The 24,534-nt window shown below is 36.9% G+C and overlaps 1 protein-coding gene across 5 annotated transcripts in view; it reads left to right on the plus strand.

Moving 5' to 3' along the window:
* LOC115223663 overlaps positions 1-24,534 on the plus strand; it is a 125,471-nt gene that overhangs the window by 51,737 nt on the left and 49,200 nt on the right. For 4 of the 5 annotated variants that reach the window (XM_036512341.1, XM_036512343.1, XM_029794336.2 and 1 more), the window contains one exon: positions 5,925-6,022. The gene's annotated coding sequence lies outside the window, so the exon portion shown is untranslated. The remainder of the gene's footprint in view (positions 1-5,924; positions 6,023-24,534) is intronic. The other variant, XM_036512344.1, reaches the window with a different exon arrangement.

The raw sequence follows: 24,534 nt of genomic DNA on the forward strand, positions 1-24,534 counted from the left end.
TTCCTTGAGATTAAACAGTATGCCGTGTGACTGCATGAAACACGTGGCGTCAGCAGTAAGGTCCAGTAACAGGCCATAGGCAGTTAATGTATTGAAACGGTTGAGAACTACTGTTCTATGCAGTGGTATCAAACCAAGGGCCTCATTGTTGTGAAACAAGCTTCATAAACATTCAGCCACATTCCATCTTCATAAAATATAGATTAAAGATGAATATAAGTAAATTTAGAAAGAAAAAAAAAACAACAAAAGAATTTAAGTAAGAAGCAGTTTTTAAGAATGAAGAATTAAAAAAAGCTTGTTGACAATAGGAAATAAAATTGAGTTTCATGAAATTAATTAAATAAAATCTAATTAACTGGTTAATTAAAACTGATTGTGTAGTATGTTATTCATTTTATTACTTATTTTCGAATAGCAGTCATTGGCCATTGTTGATTTTACTTGTAGTAAATTAATTGAGAAGATTTCTGATGGTGATTCTTGTCTAATTCTTGATAAAGTGGTCAGCTAGGACATTTAGGAACTTTTGTTTTTTTTTAGACTTGGAATTTTTATTTCATTATTTCAGAATTTAAATTTTATAGCTGTGTGGTTAAGAAACTTGCTTTGTAATCACATGGTTTCAGGTTCAGCCCCCACTACTGTATGGCACCTTGAGCAAGTGTCTTTTACTATGTGCTGGTGGCACATAATAAGCTCCATTCAAGCATGGGTAGATGCCAGTGCCGCTTGACGGGCTCCCCATGCGGGAAGCACATAAAAAGCACCATCCAAATGTGGTCATCTCCTGTGCCGGTGTCATGTAAAAAGTACTCACTACACTCTTGGAGTGGTTGGCATTAGGAAGGGCATCCAATTGTAGAAATCTTGCCAGATCAGATTAGAGCCTGGTGCAGCCTACTAGCTTGCCAATCTCCAGTCAAACCATGCTAGCATGGAAAACGGACATTAAATGATGATGATGATATGTATATCACAAATCCACTATAACATAATATGTAGTTATTTTACCCAATGAATTCTGTAAACCCCAGTATTTCAGATAAACTGAGACTTATAACAAAGCAAAACCTTGATCAAGGCCCAAGGAAACATACAAACCTTGTTTACCCAAATATAAAAATAAGAGATTCTATAAACAGTTGAATTAGACCTAGTCTTATATTAGACAATGGATGTACCAACAAGGCTAGGGTTACAATTGGGGATAATACCAATATGCTGAAGAACACAAAAATACACCAAAAAACAAACTAAATATGGAATGCATAAACAACAATATAAACATCACAAAAAAAAACAATTTAATCTAAATAGACAAAAGCATGCCATCATCAGCTACTGTATTGGAAATCGTTATGGTTTTGACTCCAAGCAGTCCCATTCAATCAAACGGTTTATTAAAACATCAAAAAAAATATTTAAATGCTGCTTGGTAATTACAAGGCATAACAAAAACAAAGACAAAAAACACCCTTGTGATAGAATTGCGGCTCCACAACATATTAGACAACATATTTTAATGTTTGTTTTTATGTTATAATAAAAGCATATGTACATCAAACTGAAGGATTTCTCAATACTTTTGGAGGAGTACAAATTTTATCATTCTTTAACAAGAATATTACTGACTGTGACTTCGAAGTTTCAGACAGCTAAGCCATCATTGGACTGTGGTATATTTGAGTTCATCTTGGATTTATATAATATCTGTTAAGTTAAAATTTTCTGGGGCAAGCTGAGTAATAACTGTAGGGGAGGCTGTGATGAACAAAGGCTATGTAAAGCAGAGATGAACTCAAATCTCTCATAATCCGGTGTTGGCTCAGCTGGCCAAAACTTCAAAGTCATTGCCAAAACTATTTTTGTAAAAGAATAAACGCACACACACACACATATCATCATCATCATCATCATCGTTTGACGTCCGTTTTCCATGCTGGCACGGGTTGGACGATTTGACTGGGGTCTGAGAAGCCAGGAGGCTGCACCAGGCTTCATTCTGCTCTGGCAGTGTTTCTACAGCTCAATGCCCTTCCTAACGCTAACCACTCTGAGAGTGTAGTGGGTGCTTTTTACGTGCCACCAGCAGAGGGGCCAGAGGGGGCTGGCATCGACCACGATCAGTATAGAAAACATTTAGTAGAGTGCCAATGATTTGAACTTACACTCCAATGTCTTTACTGCAGACCAAGTTAGCAGGGAAATCCAAGTCAGCAGATATGGAGACAATAATTTAAATAAACAGATAAAGACCCTGAGTTTAAATGTACAAAATATATATAGACATATATGCATGTAAAAGAGAAGGTAGATTAAAATTTTCACATGATTAACAATCAAGTATAAATAAATATATATATAATATATATATATATATTTATATAGAGCAAGCTTATTCAGATTACTTAGACTCAATGATATTGTAACACTCTCTCTCCTCTCTAATTCTTTGAGTCTATGAAATCTGAGTAAGCGCTATTAAAATATATATATATATAATATATATATATATATAATATATTATATATATATATATATATATATATAATATATATATATGTGCATATACTTGATTGTTAATCATGTGAAAATAATATTAAGTCTGCTTTATGTATGTATATATTTTGTGCATTTAAACTCAAGGTCTTTATCTTTTTATTTGGATTATTGTGTGTTTGTGTGTGTGTGTGTGTGTGTCAAGGCATGTGACCTGGTGATTAGGTTGTTGCCTGTATAATTGCTAGATTGTGGGTTCAATTTCCAGACCGGATGGTGTGTTGTGTTCTTGAGCAAAATACTTCATTTCATGTTACCCTAATTCCCCTTTCGATTGGTGAGTGGGTGAAATGTTGGCCCCCTTGCCTCACCATCAGGGTGGTGTCATTTGAAGGCTAAAATGTTGCAAAGTGCATTGTGACCAGTGATGTGTAACAGCATCTGATAGTCTGGTCAGTCACATAATCATGTGATATATACATTCATATACTTGCCCCTTATGATGTTGGCTGACCCCAGACACCCCCCGCCTTACACAACCCACCTTTTCAACTCTTTTCCTCCCTTTTCCTAAGCCCTATAAATAATCCCTCCCACCTTTCCTGTTCCCTCCCACACTCCCCCAACCTCTCCTCTTAGTAACCCTCATCCCTCCATGTAAGATTCTCATCTATCATCTATTCCCTCTTCCATGCCCAGTAAGTTCACTGTCATCAAGTCACCACAGGGAAAGTTCCCCGTCATCAATTCACAACAGGGATAGTTCACTGTCATCAGTCCACTGCAGGGAAAGTTCACCATGATCAATTCACCGTAGGGTCGATTAAATAAGTACCAGTTACATACTGGGTTCGGTATAATCGACTTAATCTGTTTGTCTGTCCTTGTTTGTCCCCTCTGTGTTTAGCCCCTTGTGGGTAGTAAAGAAATAGGTATTTCGTCAGCCGCTACGTTCTGTGTTCAAATTCCGCCAAGGTCGACTTTGCCTTTCATCCTTTCGGGGTCGATTAACTAAGTACCAGTTACGCACTGCAGGGAAAGTTCACCATCATTGATTCACCGCAGGGGAAGTTTACCGTCATCAGTCCACTGCAGGGAAAGATCACCGTCATTAATTCACTGCTTTTTTTTTCGATAAAATAGTTTTTAACTATTAATGATGCGACAGTATGGATATATTTTCTCAGTAAACTTTCCTCACTGTGAACTTTCTTCATGGTAAACTTTTCCTGCAGTGAATTTATGGTGGTGAACTTACCTGTAATCCCCATTTTTTTTGTTCTCCTGTTATAGGAGCAACTTTATGGTCTTAGCCTTGACAGTTACAAAGCAAACATCATGAGTGGTGGGGCCATGATAAAAATAGTCAATACACTCTGTAAATTGGTTGGCATTAGGAAGGGAAGCCAGCTATAGGAACCATACCGAGTAGACACTGGCACATGATGTGATCCCCGGACTCCTCCAGTTGTTGTCAAATCATCCAATCCATACTGGCAGAGAAGTCAGACATTAAATGATGATGATGATGATGATGTTGATGGTGATGGCGGTGGTTGTGGTCATGGTTGTGGCCATGGTGGGCTTCTTCACACTCTCAGTCAGCTAAATTTTACTCACAAGGCACTGGTCAGCCTGGGGCTATAGTAGTAAGCTCTCACCCAATTGGCTCCTATGTGGGACTGACTGAATTTGAAACCGTGCTGTTGTGAAGCAAACTGCTTACCTGCACAGCCATGTCTCTCTGCTTATATTCTTTAATTCTCTAATCTTTCCACACTATTCTTTAATTCTACAATTCTTTCACACTGTAATTCTCTTATAATTTCTACAATTCTTTCATTCTATACTAATTGTTCTCTCCTCTTTCATTTTTTTTACATTTTTTTCATATTTAAAAACCAGAAATTCATGAGCTTTAAAAGAGATAATAATAATAATAATAATAATAATAATAATAATAATAATAATAATAATAATAATAAATAACAACAACAACAAAGCAAAAGAACAATAACTTCAAATTTAATAAGGAATTCCAATGAGATTTTTGAACAAATTAAATTCTCTTGATGATGTTTCAATTTTTAATGTACCAAATGAAATATGAAAAACAAATGAAAAATTTTTTTTTTTAAATTCATAATAATGTTATTTTTTTTTTTAAAAAAAGAACAAAACAAAACACAACACAACATCATACCTGTTACATATTTCGATTATTTCCAAAATATTCATGTTAATTTATAATAACAATTTATTTCGTTAATGTTTGAGTGAGTGAAATCATAGACTTTTAAATCAGTTTTAAAAATTATGTCATCAGCATAACTTGATTTGCTATAAGAACAGTCAAATATGTTGTAATGATCAATGTTTTTCTTTTTTTTTTTGTATTTTTTTTTTCTTTGTGTGTATGCACAACATGCAAATAAACACATTGCTGCTATTTATGCCTTAATTATTATTATTATTATTATTATTATTTTCTTGTTTCATTTTGGGTAGATTCTTCATCATGTCATTTACGAATAATTGTCTTTCCTCATTTGCTCTGTTTTTCCCTTTCCTTTCACCTTCATATTTTCACTTCCCTCTCTCACTCTCTCTCTCTCTCTCTCTCTCTCTCTCTCCCTCCCTCCCTCTCTCTCCCTCCCTCTCTCTCGCTTGCTCACTCTCCCCTCCCTCTCTATCCCTCCTCTCATTCTCTCTGCCCCTCTCTCTCCCTTTGTCTCAATCTGTCTGTCTCTCTCTCTCACTCTCAACCTCTTTCTCTCTCTCAATCTCTTTCTCTCTCTCTCCCTCCTCTCTTTCTCCTTCTCCTCTCCCTCTCTCCTCTCTCTCTTTCCTTCCTCTTTTCTTCTCCCTCTCTCCTCTTTCTCTTCTTTCTCCCCCTCCCTCTCTCTCCCTTGTCTATCTGTCTCTCTCCATCTCTCTCCCTTATTCTCTCCCTCTCTCCCCTTCTTCAACTCTCCCCTCTCTCCCCTTCTCCAACTCTCCCCTTTCTCTCCCTGGCTCTTCCTTCATCCTCTCCCTCTTCTTCTTCCTCTCTCTCCCACTTTCTTTCTATTTCCCTCTCTCTACTCTGCCTGTCTATTTTTCCCTCTCTCTCCGACTGTCTGTCCTTTTCTCTCCTCCTCTCTGTCCCTCTCTCTCCAACTATCGGTCTCTTCATCTTTCTCTCTCTTTCCTTTTCCAACTCTTCTCTCCTCTCCCCCCTCTCTCTCTCTGTGCCTCTCTCTCTCTCTTTTTCCCTCCACCCTCCTATGATGGTGTGCGAAGGAAGTCTAAATTATAATATTTGCAGTTTTGTTTTTTTTATTTTAAATTTTATTTTTTTCTTTCCCATTTAAAAAAAAAAAATTTTATATTTATTTATTTATTTATTTATTCATTAATTTTTCTTGTTTTATTCACTTTAGAACGAAACCTGTCATCATCATCCCTTCTGTGTTTCCAAGGAGACCGCTACTACGATGAAACTGGGTTAAGGTGTCCTATCGAGGTGAGCGCCATCCAGGTGAGAGCATTCATGCATTGCCATTATTTAAGACACAACTGGAAGCTGTGCTTAACGATGTAGTTCGTTGGTGTTTACTAAATAAGTCAGCAGGTACAGGGTACCGGGGTGGGAGAGGGGGAAGGGAGGTAGGTAGGAGAGAGGGAAGATGAAGAGAGGAGGAGGGAGGCTGAAGAGAAGGGGAGGAGGGAAGATGAAGAGAAGGGGAGGAGGGAGGATGAAGAGAAGGGGAGGAGGGAAGATGAAGACAAGGAGAGGAGGGAGAATGGAGAGAAGAGGAGGAGGAAAGGTAAAGAGAAGAGGAGGAGGGAAGATGATGAGAAGGGAAGGAGGAAAGATGAAGGGAAGAGGAGAGAGGGAGGATGAAGGGAAGAGGAGGAAGGGGAGGAGGGAAGATGAAGACAAGGAGAATGGAGAGAAGAGGAGGAGGAAAGGTGAAGAGAAGAGGAGGAGGGAAGATGATGAGAAGGGAAGGAGGAAAGATGAAGGGAAGAGGAGAGAGGGAGGATGAAGGGAAGATGAAGAGAAGAGGAGAGAGGGAGGATGAAGAGAAAAGGAGAGAAGGGAGGAAAAGAGGTGGAAGGAGAGAAGCGGAAGAAGGAAAGAAGGAAGGAGAGAGGGCAGAGGGAGGGAGGAAGGGTGAAGAATGAGGAGGGGGAGAAAGGAGGAGGAAGAGCAGAAGAGGAAAAAGGTGGGAGAGAGGGGAAGAAGGAAGGAAGGCTAAGGGAGGAGGAGCAAGAGAGGGAAAGAGGAGGAGTAGATAGAGAATGAGGAGTGAAGGAGGAAGAAAGAGAGGCAGAGGGAGGAATAGGAGGGAGGAGGATGGTGTTTGGCAGTGGTGGTGATGGGAGATGTTTGTAGAAGAAGAGAAAGAAAACACTGAGGATGTTGTTGAAAGGTATTGGTTTCTCAGCTGAAGTACCAAGACCCAGTGGCATAGCTTGGGTGTGAGCTACCCGGGGCATGTGTGTGTGTGCGTGTGCGTTTGTGTCTGTCCCCCACCACTGCTTGACAAGTGGTGTTGGTGTGTTTATGTCCCTGTAACTTAGCAGTTCAGCAAAAGGATCCAATAGAATAAGTACTAGGCTTTAAAAAAATAAATACTTGGGGTGGGGGGGTCGATTCATTCAACTACTATTCTGTAAGGCTGTGTGCCCCAGCATGGCCACAGTCTAATGACCGATACAAGTAAAGGATATTCTTCACATCTTTTTGCAAGCTCTTCAATTTAAAACTATAACTTTTAATCCCACCAAAATTTATCTAGGAAGGATTATCTCCCCCTTATAAAAACTGGTCACCAGGGTGCACCATGTATTTCCCTAAAAATAGATAGTTATTCAACAGAAATTCATTGTTTTATTTTTTTATTCTTTTTTACTTGTTTCAATCATTTGACTGCGACCATGCTGGAGCACCATTTTAAAGGGTTCTAGTCAAATAAATTGACCCCAGGACTTGTTCTTTGCGAGCCTGGTACTTATTCTATTAGTGTCTTTTGCTGAACTGTTAGATTACGAGGATGTAAACACACCAAAATGGGTTGTCAACAGTGATGAGGCACAAACACAGATACAAAGACACACACAGAGACAACACATTCATATATATATATATATATATATATATATATATATACATATCTATATATACATATATATATACATATATATAAACATATATATATTATATATATATATGTATTTATATATATATATATATATATATATTATATAATAAATATTAGGAATAAATCCAAATTTACGAGGGAAACAATCAGATTTAGGATTAATCGATTTTATAGTAAATATTATAAAATATTATTAGAGACAAAACCACATTTTGCAAAAAAAAACAAGGAATACTTAATCAATACATAAAATTTTAATAAATAGTCAAAAAAAACCGCACTAACAATCGTTTCTTGCTTGATCGACAATCTTCAGGTGTACTTCCAATAATTCAGTGTCAAATTATGAAGATTGTCGATCAAGACAAGAAACGATTGTAGTGGCGGTTTTTTTGACTATTTATTAAAATTTTATGTATTGATTAAGTATTTCCTTTTTGTTTTGCAAATAGTGGTTTTGTCTCTAATAATATTTCATATATATATATATAATATTTATGTATAGATATATATATGTAGTGTATATATTTGTACGATAATATATATATATATATATATATATTATTATATATATATACATATACATATATATATATATATATATATATATAACACACATATATATATAAAAATATATATATATATTATATATATATATAGATATATATATGTCAATAATAATCTCTGAGCGAGATGTAACAGTAGCAGCATGACATTGTGAAGTATATTTGCCACCTAAATGTGGCAGATCCATGTGGGACAATGCTACTGTAGTTTATAGCCCCAGGAAGGCATCTCCTCCAGCTGGCTGAATGTGTCTTTGTGTCTATGTTTGTCCCCGCCACCATCGCTTGACAACTGGTGTTGGTGTGATTACATCCCCGTAACTTAGCAGCTCAGCAAAAAGAGACTGATAGAATAAGTACTGGCTTGCAAAGAATAAGTTCTGGGGTCAATTTCTTTGACTAAAACCCTTTAAGAGCATGTATGTATGTATGTGTCGGGTATAATATATATTATATATAATATATTATATATATATATATATATATATATACATATATGTAATATATATATATAATATATACATATATATATATATACGTAATATATACATACTATATATATATATATATATATATATATATATATATATATAAATATATATATATATATACATACATATATATATATATAATATATATATATAATACAACATATATATTTTCTATAATATATATATATATATAATATATATATATTATATATATACACACACATATATTATATATATATATATATATATATATATATATGTATGTATATATATATAATATATATGTATGATATATATATATACACATTTCTATTTCTGTGTGTGTAAGACAATTCCATCCCGTATTTTTATGGGTCTCTAAAGGTAATGTGTTCTTCCCTTCTCTTAACAGACTAGGGTGGATCTGAGGAAATTTTGGCTGCTATTTTTATTAAATAGAACAATTACATCAAGACTCCTTATTTGGCTCGTAAAAATGAGATGATTGTGATTATTGTTGTTGTAGCTGCTGCTGCTACCACTGGTATCATTTGTTGCTGTTGATGTTGTTGTTGTGATGCAGCAACTGCTGTTGTGGCTGCTGTTGCTGCTGCTGCTGCTGCTGTTGTTGTCATTACTGAAGTAAAACGTTAACCAAACCAAATTGCGATGATTTTCTGATTACAAAAAGACTTGGATTTATTTTCCTTCAGGCATTCTTTTACTTTCACTTTTAGCTTGCATAATCACATGTTCACACCTCTCTCTCTCTCTCACTCCCTCCGCCTCTCTATCTCTCCCCTCCTCTGCCTCTGCTCTCTCCTCCACTCGCTTTCTTCCTGTTTCTCTTCCCTCTCTTTCTTCCCTTGTATACGTCTGATTATGTATGTATGTATATATGTACGTGTATATGTATGTATAAACTTATGTAGTTGACATACAAACATGGTAAATTCATGGAAGTATATTCATTCATGTATATACACATGCATGTATGTATAGGCATGTGTGTATGTATGTATTTATGTATATGTGCATGTATGTATATGTCTTTATATGTCTTTGTATGTATATGAGCCTGTTTGTATGTGCGTATGTATGCATGTCTATATATGTGTGTTTCTGTCTCTGTGCATATACACGTATGTAACTGTGCACTTCCGTGTATGCGTACACAAGTCTTTTTGTCTGTGTATGAGTGTATATGTATCAATCTATGTGTATGTATATATATTTATATCTCTTGTATGCATGTCTGTGCATGTGAATATGTGTATCTGTATTTTCGTCTTTGTGTCTGTGCATATATGTATGTATGTATGAATGTATGAATGTATGTATGTATGAATGTATGTATGTATGCATGTAAGTATGTATGTATGTATGTATGATGTATGTCTGTATGTATGTATGTATGTATGTATATGTGTGTGTGTATATGTATATGTGTATATACCAGTCAGTATATATGTACCCATGTTACCATGTCAGTATATATATATATATATTTTTCTCTGTTGGTCCTGTGTTTACAGTATATGCACTGCAAGTATGTATCCGCGTGAATGCCTCAATGGGTTTGCATATATCTGTCTCTGTCTGTCAGTGTGTCACACGCATGCACATGAACACACATGTGTGTGTGCATGTACGTGCACACACTTCCTCATGCCTGTATATATATATATATATATATATATATATATCCATCTATATGTGTGTGTGTATTTATATATATGTATGTGTGTATTTATATATATATATATGTGTTGTGTGCATATATATATGTATGCATGTGTGTGTGTAATATATATATAAATATGTATATATATACATATTCATAGATATAGATATATATATATATATATACATATATATATACATATATATATCTATATATATAATACATGTGTGTGTGTATATGTATATATATATATATATATAATATATATATAATTTTATATGGGTCTATCAGCACATGTACCTCTGTGTCATGTCTTTCAGATGATGAAATGTCATGCACTGCACATTATATCAATTAGCAAAGCAACAACAACAATAACAACAGTAACAAGGCCTAATTTTACTAAGATCTCAGAGATAACAGACATTTGTCAGCATTGACTTTTCAGAAGACTTCTTGTTCTGCCATTCCAGTACAACATTCCTCCAGTACATAGCAAAGCTATGCACAATATATATATATATATATATATACACATATACCGTAGTTGCTCGTGTATAAGTTGCTCTATTTTATGCTTGATTTTAACTGAGAAAATATGGGGGTGCGGATTATGAACAGGGCGAAGATAAAACTTTCACTTTAAATATGAAAGGCAAAATAGTTTTGTACCAAGATTTTAGCACTAAATTCAGGGCGTGACTTATCATGAGTAAATATGGTATAAATATCATCATCATCATCATTTAATGTCTGTTTTCCATGCTGGCATGGATTAGACTGTTTGACTGAAGCTGGTAAGCTGGAGATCTGCACCAGGCTCTGTGTCTGTTTTGGTTTGGTTTCTGTGGCTGGATGCCCTTCCTAACACCAACCATTGTACAGAGTGTACTTGGTGCCTTTTACAATATCACCAGCCCAGGTGCTTTACACATGTAACTGGCATGTGTACTCTTCACATGTCTCTACATGGGTGCCTTTTATATGTCACTGGCACTGGCCACAACCATGATTTCATGGACCCTTGCACTAAGGTTTCTGAAAAATGCACTAAGTGACTGAAAAATGAGAGCAAGGGCAGAAAATCAGGAAGGTGTGTGTGTGTGTGTGTGTGAATGCATGTGTATGGTATTCTCATCCAAAATAGAAATGATTAACAATGTTCCCTTTGGTACACTTGAACAATTGTAAAAACATCCACTTGCATAAAACTGTTGGTAGCCTTGTTTACCTACAAATAAAGAATACTTATCCACCAATGCAGTGTTAAGCAATTATTCTTTCTATTTGATATTAGCACGCATATATAAATATAGGTGCAATCATTGCTGTGTGGTAAGAAGCTTGCTAGCTTCAGCCTCTTACACCTACCCTGCAATGTCATTTTAAAACTAAACAAGCACACCACTGATGTATCAAAGCTACAAGATAATGCAGGATTAATTCAAAACAATAAATAAATAAGCATTAAATAAATAAGCATTACCTTACTGGCACTCGAGCCCCGTCCTAGTAGGGTGTTAAGAGCACCATCCGAGCGTGATCGTTGCCAGAGTGGCTATCTAGCCTCTGTGCTGGTGGTACGTAAAAGACACCATTCGAGCGTGATTGTTACCAGCATTGCCTTACTGGCACCTGTGCCGGTGGCATGTGTAAAAGATTTGAGCAAGGTCATTGCTAGTACCACCTGACTGGCCTCGTGCCGGTGGCACGTAAAAGCACCCACTACACTCTCAGAGTGGTTGGCATTAGGAAGGGCATCCAGCTATAGAAACTCTGCCAGATGAAGATTGAAGCCTGGTGCAGCCATCTGGCTTGCCAGCCTTCAGTCAAATCGTCCAACCCATGCTAGCATGGAAAGCAGACATTAAACGATGATTATGATGATGATTTGTCTAATTTGAATGGTAAAAGGTTAAATTTTGATTTAGAAGCAGTGAAAATAATATAAACTGCCCTGATTTCATGTCCTTAGTGTACGGGTTTTGTCTATGTGCTTATTAACTGCAGAATGTCCCAGAAAAGTAACCTGTAAGACACCGAATATTAAAAGCACTGAATGCCTCAAAACAAGGTGAAATAAATTGATACCCATTGGTGAACATGAATGATGGACATAGATATTTTGTTGTTATTCCAGTTTGTAAGGATACAAATTTGTTTCGAGGTGATTCTGGTTATGTGGTGCCGACAAGCTGAAGTAACAGTGGAATATCGATATCTGCTGTTCTTGTTCACCTACAGGGTGATTTCGTTTCATCTGGTTTTGAGGTAATCAGCATTTTTTTTTTCAACACTTGACATCTTGAAGTGAATTTTCTCTGGATGAATCCTGCAGCCCAAAAAATGTAAAAAACAAAACACATAAATTGAGTGTGTGGGATTAGTTATGTTAAAATTATTAGAGCTGCTACTTCTAATTCAAAATTTTATACACACTCACACACACACACACACACACACACATATTTATGTATATAGATACACATACGTGTATATATGTATGTATGTCTATATGTGTTCATGTGTGTAATTGTACGTCTGTTCTTCCTTGCAAAGATGGTTTAGGTACAAGGGGATTGAGGCAAAATTCTTTATGTATCCATATTTACATACATACATACGTATATACATATATGAACGTATATCTGTGTGTGTTTGTATAATTATATATACATTTGTGTGCGCGCGCGTGTGTGTGTGCAACCAACACTGTCTATCTAAATAGGCTGCCGTTCTGTATAAGAAGGTCATATATGTAAAGCTATTGAAAGTGAAATAGTGAAAGGGAGATGAGAAACTCAACCAATATTTCTTCATTCAATCAATAGCATGGCGGCAGATGCGACTCCAATGGTTTCTATGAATGCTTGATATCTGAATATAATTCTTCAGATGATCAAAATGTTAGAGAAGTCTCTTTATATCTTTCCATGACTCTCTCTCTCTCTTTCTCTCCCTCTCTCTCTCTCCTTTCTTATTCTCTTCTTGGAAAACCTGGATCCGTCTACCATATTCTTCTGTCGTGTCTTACTTTCAGGCTGTTCAAGATGTTGAAATAATTTGGCTAGATTGAATTTTAAAATCTGAAAGACAATAACTGAAACCAGTTAAAAGAATAAAAGAATGTGTGAGCATGTGTGTGTGTGTGTCTGAGCATGTGTGTGTGTCTGAGCATGTGTGTGTGTCTGAGCATGTGTGTGTGTCTGAGCATGTGTGTGTGTCTGAGCATGTGTGTGTGTGTGTGTATGTATAGTGATCTGTTGCCGTGAGGCTGGAAGAGTCAGATGACAAGATGCATACACATATATGCATATATTTATGTGTGTGTGTATGTGTGTGTGTGTGTGTGTGTGTGTGTGCATTTGCATGTATATGTATATATACTTATCTATATATTTGTATATACGTATGTAGATGTATATTTATGTATATAAAGGCAGACTATATGATGCGTGTGTACGTACAGCCATGCTACATGGTAATGAAACATGGGCCGTGACAGCTGAGGATATGCGTAAGCTTGCAAGAAATGAAGCCAGTATGCTCTGATGGATGTGTAATGTCAGTGTTCATAATCGTCAGAGTGTAAGTACTTTGAGAGAAAAGTTGAACCTAAGAAGTGTCAGTTGTGGTGTGCAAGAGAGACGGCTGCGCTGGTATGGTCATGTGACGAGAATGGCTGAAGACAGTGTGTGCAAAAGTGCTACACCCTAGCAGTTGAGGGAACCTGTGGAAGAGGTAGACCCAGGAAAACCTGGGACGAGGTGGTGAAGCACGACCTTCGAACTTTAGGTCTCACCAAGGAAATGACTGAAGACCGAGTCCTATGGAAGTGTGCTGTGCATGAGAGGACCCGGCAGGACTAGTCAGGCCATATCCCGTGGCCCCTACCTGGGACGTAGTCGATCCACCTGTGCATACCTTCCTTCTTGTGACACTTGTGAAGACCTGCTGAGGCAAGTGAAAATCAATCAAAATAGATGAACATCAATGGAATTTGTATCTTTGTGGTACCAGTGCCTGTGGCACACAAGAAAACCATCCGTACGTGGCCGTAGCCAGTACTGCATCGACTGGCCTCCGTGCTGGGGCACGTAACAAGCACCATCCGATCGTGGCCGTTTGCCAGCCTCATAAAAACACCATCCGAGCGTGGCCGTCTGCCAGCCTCGTCTGGCACCTGTGTCGGTGGCACATAAAAACACCATCGAGCGTGGCCGTCTGCCAGCCTCGTCTGGCACCTGTGTCGGTGGCACATAAAAACACCATCCGAGCGTGGCCGTCTGCCAGCCTCGTCTGGCACCTGTGTCGGTGGCACATAAAAAAACACCATCGAGCGTGGCCGTTTGCCAGCCTCGTCTGGCACCTGTGTCGGTGGCACAAAATCACCCACTACACTCTCGGAGTGGTTGCGTTAGGAAGGGCATCCAGCTGTAGAAACACTGCCAGATCTGATGGACTGGTGCAGCTTTCGGGCTCCCCAGACCCCAGTTGAAACCGTCCACCCATGCTAGCATGGAAAGCGGACGTTAATTGATGATGATGATGATGATATATACATATATATATATACTTTATGTATGTGTGTGTGTGTGCATTTGTACATATATGTATATATTCTTATCTATATATTTGTATGTATATTTATGTATATATATACATATCTACATATTTATAAGTATATATACATATATATATATACTTTATGTATGTGTGTGTGTGTGCATTGTACATATATGTATATATTCTTATCTATATATTTGTATGCATGTATGTATATGTGTATATATATATATATATATATATATATATATATATATAATATATATATGCATATCGATATATTTATATGCATATAAACTATATGTATGTGTGTGTATTCATGCTCAGTGGTTGGAGCATTGGCCTCACAATCATGAGGTAGTGAGTTCGATTCTAAGACCGAGCTGCATGTTGTGTTCTTGAGCAAGACACTTTATTTCCATGTTGCCCCAGTTCACTCAGCTGTAGAAATGAATTGTGATGTCACTGGTGCCAAGCTGTATTGACCCCTTTGCCTTTCCCTTGGATAACATCAGTGGTGTGGAGAGGGGAGCCGGTATGCATGGGCAACTGCTGGTCTTCCGTAAACCACCTTGCCCAGATTTGTGCCTTGGAGGGAGAACTTTCTAGGTGCATTCCTGTGGTCAGTCATGACTGAAGCGGGATCTTTACCTTTTTAAGTATGTATGTGTGTATGTATGGCTCTCCATCTGTTACAACAACAAGTGTTTCATTTGATGCGATCAACAAAAGAATCTGCTCATGAAATTAACGTGCAAGTGGCTGAGTACTCTATAGACAGGCATACCTTTAATAAAGCTCTCAGGGAGATTCAGCATGACACAGAATGTGAGAAAGCTGGCCCTTTAAAATACAGGTACAATTCATTTTTGCCAGCTGAGTGGACTAGAGCAACATGAAATAAAGGGTCTTGCTGAAGGACCCAATACACTGCTGGGAATCAAGTACCCCAACCACTAAACCATGTGCTTCCATGTATGTATGTATGTATGTATGTATGCATGAATGTATAAATGTACATATGTATGTGTGTGTATATATATATATATATATATATATATGTACATATGTATATATATATATATGTGTGTATATATATATATATATATATATATATGTACATATGATGATGGACTCTCCTGTCATTAGATGATGTATGAGGGTTCAACAGTTAGGGTATTCAGTTGATGGAAACTGAAAGAAACCCATTGTATACTGGTGTGTTTATGTCCCTGTAACTTAGTGGTTTGGCAAAAGAGACCTATAGGATAAATAGCAGACTTACAAAGAATAAGTCCTGGGGTCGGTTTCTTCAATTAAAACTCTTTACGGCAGTCCTCCAGCATGGCCACAGTCATTTGACTGAAACAAAAGAATAAAAGAAAGAATATATATATCATCATCATCATCATTGTTTAACATCCGTTTTATGATGATGATGATGATGATGATGATGATGATATATATATTCTTTCTTTTAATATATATATATATATATGACCGTGTGTGTACCATTGGCGATTTTTTTTCCTCCGTCTTCCTTTCTTTGGATCTTTCCGTTTCCTATGTTTCCGACGAAGAGCTCCGCTTGAAACGTTAAACCCTCCTTTTTCCTGAGCGTCCAATAACACTATACTTGTTCCACGTCCTCGCGTTATTGTGTTTTCTCTTTGTGTTTTCATGTTTGGATTATGCCAGTGGCACGTAAAAAGCACCATCCAATCGTGGCCGTTTGCCAGCCTCGTCTGGCACCTGTGCAGGTAGTATGTAAAAGCACCCACTACACTCACGGAGTGGCTGGCTTTAGGAAGGGCATCCAGCCGTAGAAACATTGCCAGATCAGACTGGGCCTGGTGCAGCCTTCTGGCTTCCCAGACCTCAGTTGAACCGTCCAACCCATGCTAGCATGGAAAGCGGACGCTAAACGATGATGATAGTAAATTCCCCAGAAAACAAAGAACAAACACAAGAAAAAAACAACACATGGACATGATAGATGCAAAGTATTAGTATATATATATATATATATATATATATATATATATATATATATATATATATATATATATATATATATATAGATATATATATAATATATTCTCTATATAAACGGCAGTTTGTCTGTGCGTGTTTCTGGTGTCTGTTTGCTTGTACCCTCACCCTTACCACGGCTTTCAACCGATCTGATGAAACTTGACACACATAGCCCAATGTCATAATTCAAAACTAACGCAGCGAAATTTTGAAAAGTTCCCCAGTTCTGAAAAAAAAAATCGATAAATTCGACATGGGGTCGAGAATCAGGAATACGAACCACAACTGTCTAGGGGACGCAACTCTACCTTTTTTAAATCTCAAAAAAAATTTACCATCATTTTTTTCCATTTTTTGCTATTTTTTTGGCTATACTCTCTAAAAATGCTTTATAGTTATTTCCCTTACAAACCTGAGCAACGCCGGGCGATACTGCTAGTATATATATATATATATATTATATAGATAGATAGATAGATAGATAGATAGATAGATAGATAGATAGATAGATAATTAAATGTCAATCATTTCTCTCTCTCTCTGTATATATATATATATATACTGGAGTAAACACATAAATGTGAAACAAGGTGGAAAAAAGAGTACTCAAATACCAGTGGTAGAGTAAACTGTCCGACGAACGGCAATGTGAAACTCAGAGTAACAGGTTTTGTTGAATTTTCTGCTGCTTTAAATAAAGTATATATATATATATATATATATATATGGAGAGAGAGAGAGAGAGAGAGAGATGATAGACGTATATCTATTTTCACATACACATATATATATTTATATTTATATAGACGTATCTGATTAATCTCTCGATCTGTCTGTTTGTCTGTCTATGTATTTATCTGTCTCTCTTTCACTCTATCTTTCTGCTTCCCCATGTCTGACACTTCACCACTAGATGGAGCTAACGTTCTGACAAAAACAGCAGCCAACAGACTGCAGCGTTATAGATTTTTCTTGCTAATAACCTGCAGAATTAAGCATGGCTGGCATGGATGGATGTTATAATGCGAGACAGATAATTTGCTATTTTCGTATTCTCTCCTTTCTCTTCAGCTTTGCTCTCAATCGTTTCAATATAGATTTACCATGTTGCTAATATTTCTTGTTTGCTAACTCTGTTGCTAACTGTCTTATTTTAGACCATTGCTTTCCACATTGGAATTTTATTTATACGAAAAGTCTATAAATAAAAGACTATAAAAAAATTAATGTAGTACTGGAAGTACCAATTTGGATGGATGGATGGGTGGGTAGGTAAGTAGGCAAGTAGAAACGTAGGTAGGTAGGTAGGTAGGTAAGGAGATAAGTGGGTGGGTAAAGCGTTCAAGAAGGTGGGGGGTTGTTTCTAATTGTGTAGATTGTTTGCAATACTTTTTCTCCTTTCTCCCCCTTCCTTCCCCCCTCTCCCCCTTCCTCTTCTCCCCCTCCATTCTCCCCTCTCTCCCTCCCTCTTTCATGAATATTATTGGTTTCGTATTTCAGCACAAGGCCAGCATTTTCGAGGGAGGGGAATAAATCAATTACATCAACCCCGGTACTCGACTGGTCCTTATTCCATCAACCCTGAAAGAATTAAAGGCAAAGTCGACTTTGACGCAATTTGAACTCAGAACTTAAAGACAGACAAAATGTCGCCAAGCAATTTGTCCAGCATGCTAACGATTCTGCCAGCTCACCGCCTTAATATTAATAATTTGGTTTCAAATTTTGGTACAAGGCTAGCAATTTTAGGGATGGGTTAACTCGATTACATTGACCCCCAGTACTCCACTGGTACTTATTTCATCGACTCCGAAAGGATGAAAGGCAAAGTTGACCTCAGTGGAATTTGAACTCAGAACATAAAGACAGACGAAATGTCGCTACACATTTTGCTCAGGATTCTTCTATTCTTTTACTTGTTTCAGTCATTTGACTGTGGCCATGCTAGAGCACTGCTTTTAGTCGACCAAATCAACCCCAGGACTCTTATTCTTTGTAAGCCTAGTACTTATTCTGTTGGGCTCTTTTGTCAATCTGCTAAGTTACGGGGACGTAAACGCACCGACATCGGTTGTCAAACGATGGTGGTGAGGTCAAACACAGACACACAAACACACACACACACACACACACACACACATATTTATAGACAGGCTTCTTTCAGTTTCCATTTACTAAATCCACTCAGAAGACTTTGGTTGGCCTAAGGCTATATTAAAAGACACTTGCCCAAGGTGCCACACAGTGGGACTGAACCCAGAACCATGTGGCTGGGAAGCAAGCTCCTTACCACACAGCCACTCGCTAACGATTCTGCCCACTCTCCAACTTTCTCATGAATATTATTGTCATCATAAAGACATTGGGCTGGCAGAATCATGAATGCCCCAGACAAAATGCTTAGCAATCATTTCTTTCGGCACTTTACGTGCTGTGCTCAAATCTGACTGAGACCAACTTTCCCTATTGTCCTTTCGAGGTCAATAAAAATAAAGTACCTGTCATGTACTGAGGTTTCAATGTAATCGATTATCCCCCTCCTCTAAAATTGCTGGCCTTGTGCCAAAATTTGAAATCATTATTATTGTCATCGTAATTGTCACTTGTCAATAGCATTATCATCATCATCATTACCATCAGTGTGATGATTTTTTTTTTTTTGTAAATCAATAATAGAGCCTCCATGTGATTGCTCGACTTGCTAGAAATAGTGGTTATATCACCCTCAAATCACTCTCTACTATCTTGAAATAGTCATTACAGTTAAACATCGTTTTATGTACATATGTCTCCCTATAATTTCTTTATAATTATGTATATTTATGCAAACATGGCTGTGGGGTTAAGAAGTCCACTTCCCAACCACATAGTTTTGGGTTCAGTCCCACATGTGTAGCACCTTGGTTAGTGTCTTCCACTTTAGCCCTGGGCTGTCCAAAGCCTTGTGAATGACAAGAAGTATTCATAATGTGTAAGTGCTTTCGCTGTTCACAGCTTTTCAAATACACATGTTCTAGGGTAATCTGTAGAGAGGAAGTTGTTTTAGTAATCGTGTTGGATATTTCCAGTTCAGTTTTGGATTTAGATTTCTTATGATGATAATGATGATGTTCTTCTTTTGCCTCTCATAGTCGATCATTTTCTTATAAAATAAATAAATATATATATATATATATTTTTTTTTTTTCTGTATAAGACTTTGTGTTTATCCCCACAATACCTCACAACCCTGCAGTTGGTTTGCTTATTTGTCCCCTTAACTTTGCAGTTTGGCAAAACAGACTGATAGAATACATGCCTGTCTTACTAAAAATACACTTTGGAGTCAATTTATTTGACTGAACCCTTTAAGGTGATGCTCTAGCCATAATCCAATGACTGAAACAAGTAAAATGCTGTGGAATTGAACCTGAAATCACTTAGCTGTGAGCAAACTTCTTAACCACAGGAGCATGCCTGTACCAACTTTTATTTGTTAGATATTTAGGGATCAAAATCATAAAGTGACTCATTGGTGTGGAATCTGCAATTCTACAGAGATAAGCTGCTTGTCTTAGATATTATTCATAGATTGAAATATTCAGGAATTTTCATAGATTAATGGCAAAGCCCCAGCATGGCCACGGAATGCAGAGTAAATAATGCTGTAGAAGCTTAGAATTCAGTTCCCAGTCAGAATTGTGTGCTATTTTAAATGGTACGGAAATGTATGGAATGGGAAGGAAACTGTGCAGAAGTGCAGAATTACATGTAAACTGTATGCGTGGTACAGGCGTAGCTGTGCAGGAAGAAGTTTGCTTCCCAACTACATGGTTCCAGGTTCAGTCCCACTGCATGGCACTTTGGGCAAGTGTCTTCTACTATAGCCTCAGGCCAACCAAAACCCATTGTATATATATACAACTTATAAACAAGGGCAAAAGAAAAGAATTTCTAATGCCAAATATGCTGAAAATAGACACATCATCAATAACCATATAGATGATGTGTCTATTTTCGGCATATTTAGCATTAGAAATTTTTTCTTTTGCCCTTGTTTATAAGTTTTTTATAAATTTAACCTTTAAAGGTATTTTTTAATATGCTGGCCATTGATAAAATTTTTTTCAATAAATTTTATCCTATATTAGATATATATATATATATATATATATATATATATATATGTATGTATGTGTGTGTGTGTGTGTGTGTGTGTTTGTATGTATGTATGTATGTATGTAGGTAGGTAGGTAGGTAGGTAGGTAGATAGATAGATAGATAGATAGATAGATAGATAGATAGATAGATAGATAGGTAGATGGATGAATGAAGAAAAAGTATAGAAAGGTAAGGAGGAAGAAAAGAGAAAACAAGGTAAAGAGGGGAGAGAATAATGGGCAAAATTGTATAGATAAAGGTTGGAAGAGAGAAAAAGAAGGGTGGAATAAAGGTTGTGGGATATAATATAGAAGAATAAAGAAAAGATAATTTGCAGGAAGTTATTATTAGGTAATGGGTCGATACTATTTGAAAAAACTGAAGGGATGTTGTTTTCCAGTGTGTACACTTGTAAACTCTCTCTGTAAACCTGTTTACCAGTTTATGTTTGGAAAAGAGAATAAAAAATTGCTCTCCCATACAAAGAGGACAAAAAGATTTCCCTTTATCATAGGGAAAAGATCTAGATAAAATTTTCCATTCTAAAGAAAAAAGTTTATTAGAATCTTGTAGAAGATAGACCTAAATAAAAAAAAGTTCCTTGTTACCAGAGGTAACTTTGCATTGGTATACAGCATTTTTAATTTGGCAGTTTCCATTTAGGACACAGGTTTTATTAGAGCCACAGTTGCAAATGCTGGTTACATTGATGTTATCATTTTAGGAGAGATTATCGTTAATATTATTGTTAGTGTTACTAAGTTTACGAGAATTATTAGGAGAGAAATTGTAACCTCTTAGAATACGGCTGTTATGTGAAGATATAATTTATAAGACATTGTTGGTGTTAGAGAAACCTACTCTGATACAGTGTGTGCAGAAAATCGAGTGGTACCTTGAATTAATAGGGAAGTTCCTTTCTATAGTTTGACAAAATAAGAGGGGAAGGTTACTTTTTACTTGTTTACTGTATGGAATAATCAACCAAATATTTTTATTAGGGTTGTGTGATTGTTGGTGAGATTTATTATCAAAAAACATAATGTTATTACTGGAGCTTAAAAGATATATATATGTATATATATATATATATATACAGTAATCCCTTGACTATTGCAGGTGTTACATTCCAAAGACCCCAGTGATAGGTGAAAATCCACAAAGTAGAAACAGTACTGTACTGTATGTTTTTATTTTTATTGTTATAATTTGTATATATTTATTTTATTATAAATATAAAACAACGCCACAGAGGAATCGACGTAAGTTTAAATGATAAACAGCGATAGGTGAGCCATGATATGGCATACATACATTCATACATACATACATACATACACACACACACATACATACATAAATACATACTTACATACATACATATACATACATACATACATATATGCATATGTATATACATTATATTTTGTGATGTGGATATAAACATTGAGTGATGTGAAAACAAATAGGACATGGGGAAACATTTAATAATTCATCATAATGGAGAATTTCTTTGTTACCTATTTATACTACTACTACCACCACCACCACCACCATCATCATCACTGCTACTACTACTACTACTGCTACTACAACTACTACTACCACCACCATCACTACTGCTACTATTACTACTACCACTACTATTAATACCACCATCACTACTACTACTATTACTACCACCACCACTACCACCATTACTATTATTAATACTACTACCACCACCACTACCACAACTACTACCATCACCACCACCTCCACTCTAGCTACTACTACTACTACTACCACTACTAAAGTAGCTATCAGTCTAGTCAGAATCTGTTACAACTCCTCTCGGGACCACACACACACACACACACACACACATCACACCGAAACCCCCGCTGGTACCAAATGACTGTACTCTTGTAATCCTGTAATTAATCTCCATTTTTACCATCTTCAAACTGGGAACAGAATCTTATCACTTGTGTTTACCTTTAGATTTTCTGCTCCACAAAGAAGACACATTCTTTCTCTTTCAATATTTCTACATTCCTACCAAAATATTTTCCCTTTACATAAAATTTCCTTTCTATTATTAATCCAGCCCCGCATAACTTCCAAAATAGTCATCTACCTTCATATTTGTGTGTGTGTGTGTGTATGTGTGTGTGTGTGTATACATATATAGGTGCAGACATGGATGTGTGGTAAGTAGCTTGCTTCCCAACCAGATGGTTTTGGGTTCAGTCCCACCGTGTGGCACCTTGGGCAAGTGTCTTCTACTATAGCCTTGGGCTAACCTAAGCCTTATGAGTGGATTTATTAAATGGAAACTGAAAGAAGCCCATCATGTATATGTATATATGTGTGTGTGAGTGTGTATTTGTGTGTGTGTCTTTGTGTCTGTGCTTGTTCCCCCACCATTGCTTGACAACCGATGTTGGTGTTTACATCCCCATAACTTAGTGATTCAGCAAAAGAGACTGATAGAATAAGTACTAGGCTTAGAAAGACTAAGTCCCGGGGTCGATTTGCTCTCGACTAAAGGCGGTGCTCCAGCATGGCCGCAGTCAAATGACTGAAACAAGTGAAAGAATAAAGGAATATATATAAGGCTTTGGTGGGCATGGGATTATAGTAGAAGAGACTTGCTCAAGATGCCACACAATAGGACTGAACCCGAGACTACAAGGCTGGAAAGCAAGCTTCTCAACCACACTGCCTATCTGTCTGTCTGTCTGTCTGGCAGGCTGGCTATCTGTCTAGTGTGTTGTTTCCATCTGTCTACTATCTATCTATCTATCCATCCATCCATCCATCCATCCATCCATCCATCCATCCATCCATCCATCCATCCATCCATCCATCCATCTGTATGTCTGTCTACCTATTCATCTATGTATCTGTCTATCAATCTATCTTTCTACCTACCTATCTATCTATCTGTCTTTCTATCTCTCTCTCTCTCCCTCTCTCTGTATGTATGCATGTACGTACATATGTACACACGCACGCACACACACACGCACACACCAATACACACACACATTTAGCGGTTTCTGTCATTGAACTGCGACCATGCTGGGTCATCATCTTCAAAGTGATTTTTTTGTCAGTTCTTTGAGATCGATGGAGAACTAAAAGCAAAGTTGACAGGGTATAAAAAGTTGTGACTGACATAAATCAATACTCTACAAGGTATTTTCACTTGATGCACTCATTATGCAGGGTCAATAAATACACCTGTGTGTATGCATTTCTCTCTCTGTGTGTGCGAGTGTGTGAGAGAGAAGTAGAGAGAGAGAGAGTGAAAGAGAGAAAGAATGGCATTTTGTGCACATTGTGAATTTTAATAATAAAGCTTTGGTCAATCTGTTCCTTATTGGCTGAAAATATTTGCCCAGTGTCAAGTGCACTGAGATCAAATTTGAAATCAC

Source organism: Octopus sinensis, linkage group LG23 (assembly GCF_006345805.1).
Source record: "Octopus sinensis linkage group LG23, ASM634580v1, whole genome shotgun sequence".
NCBI lineage: Eukaryota > Metazoa > Mollusca > Cephalopoda > Octopoda > Octopodidae > Octopus > Octopus sinensis.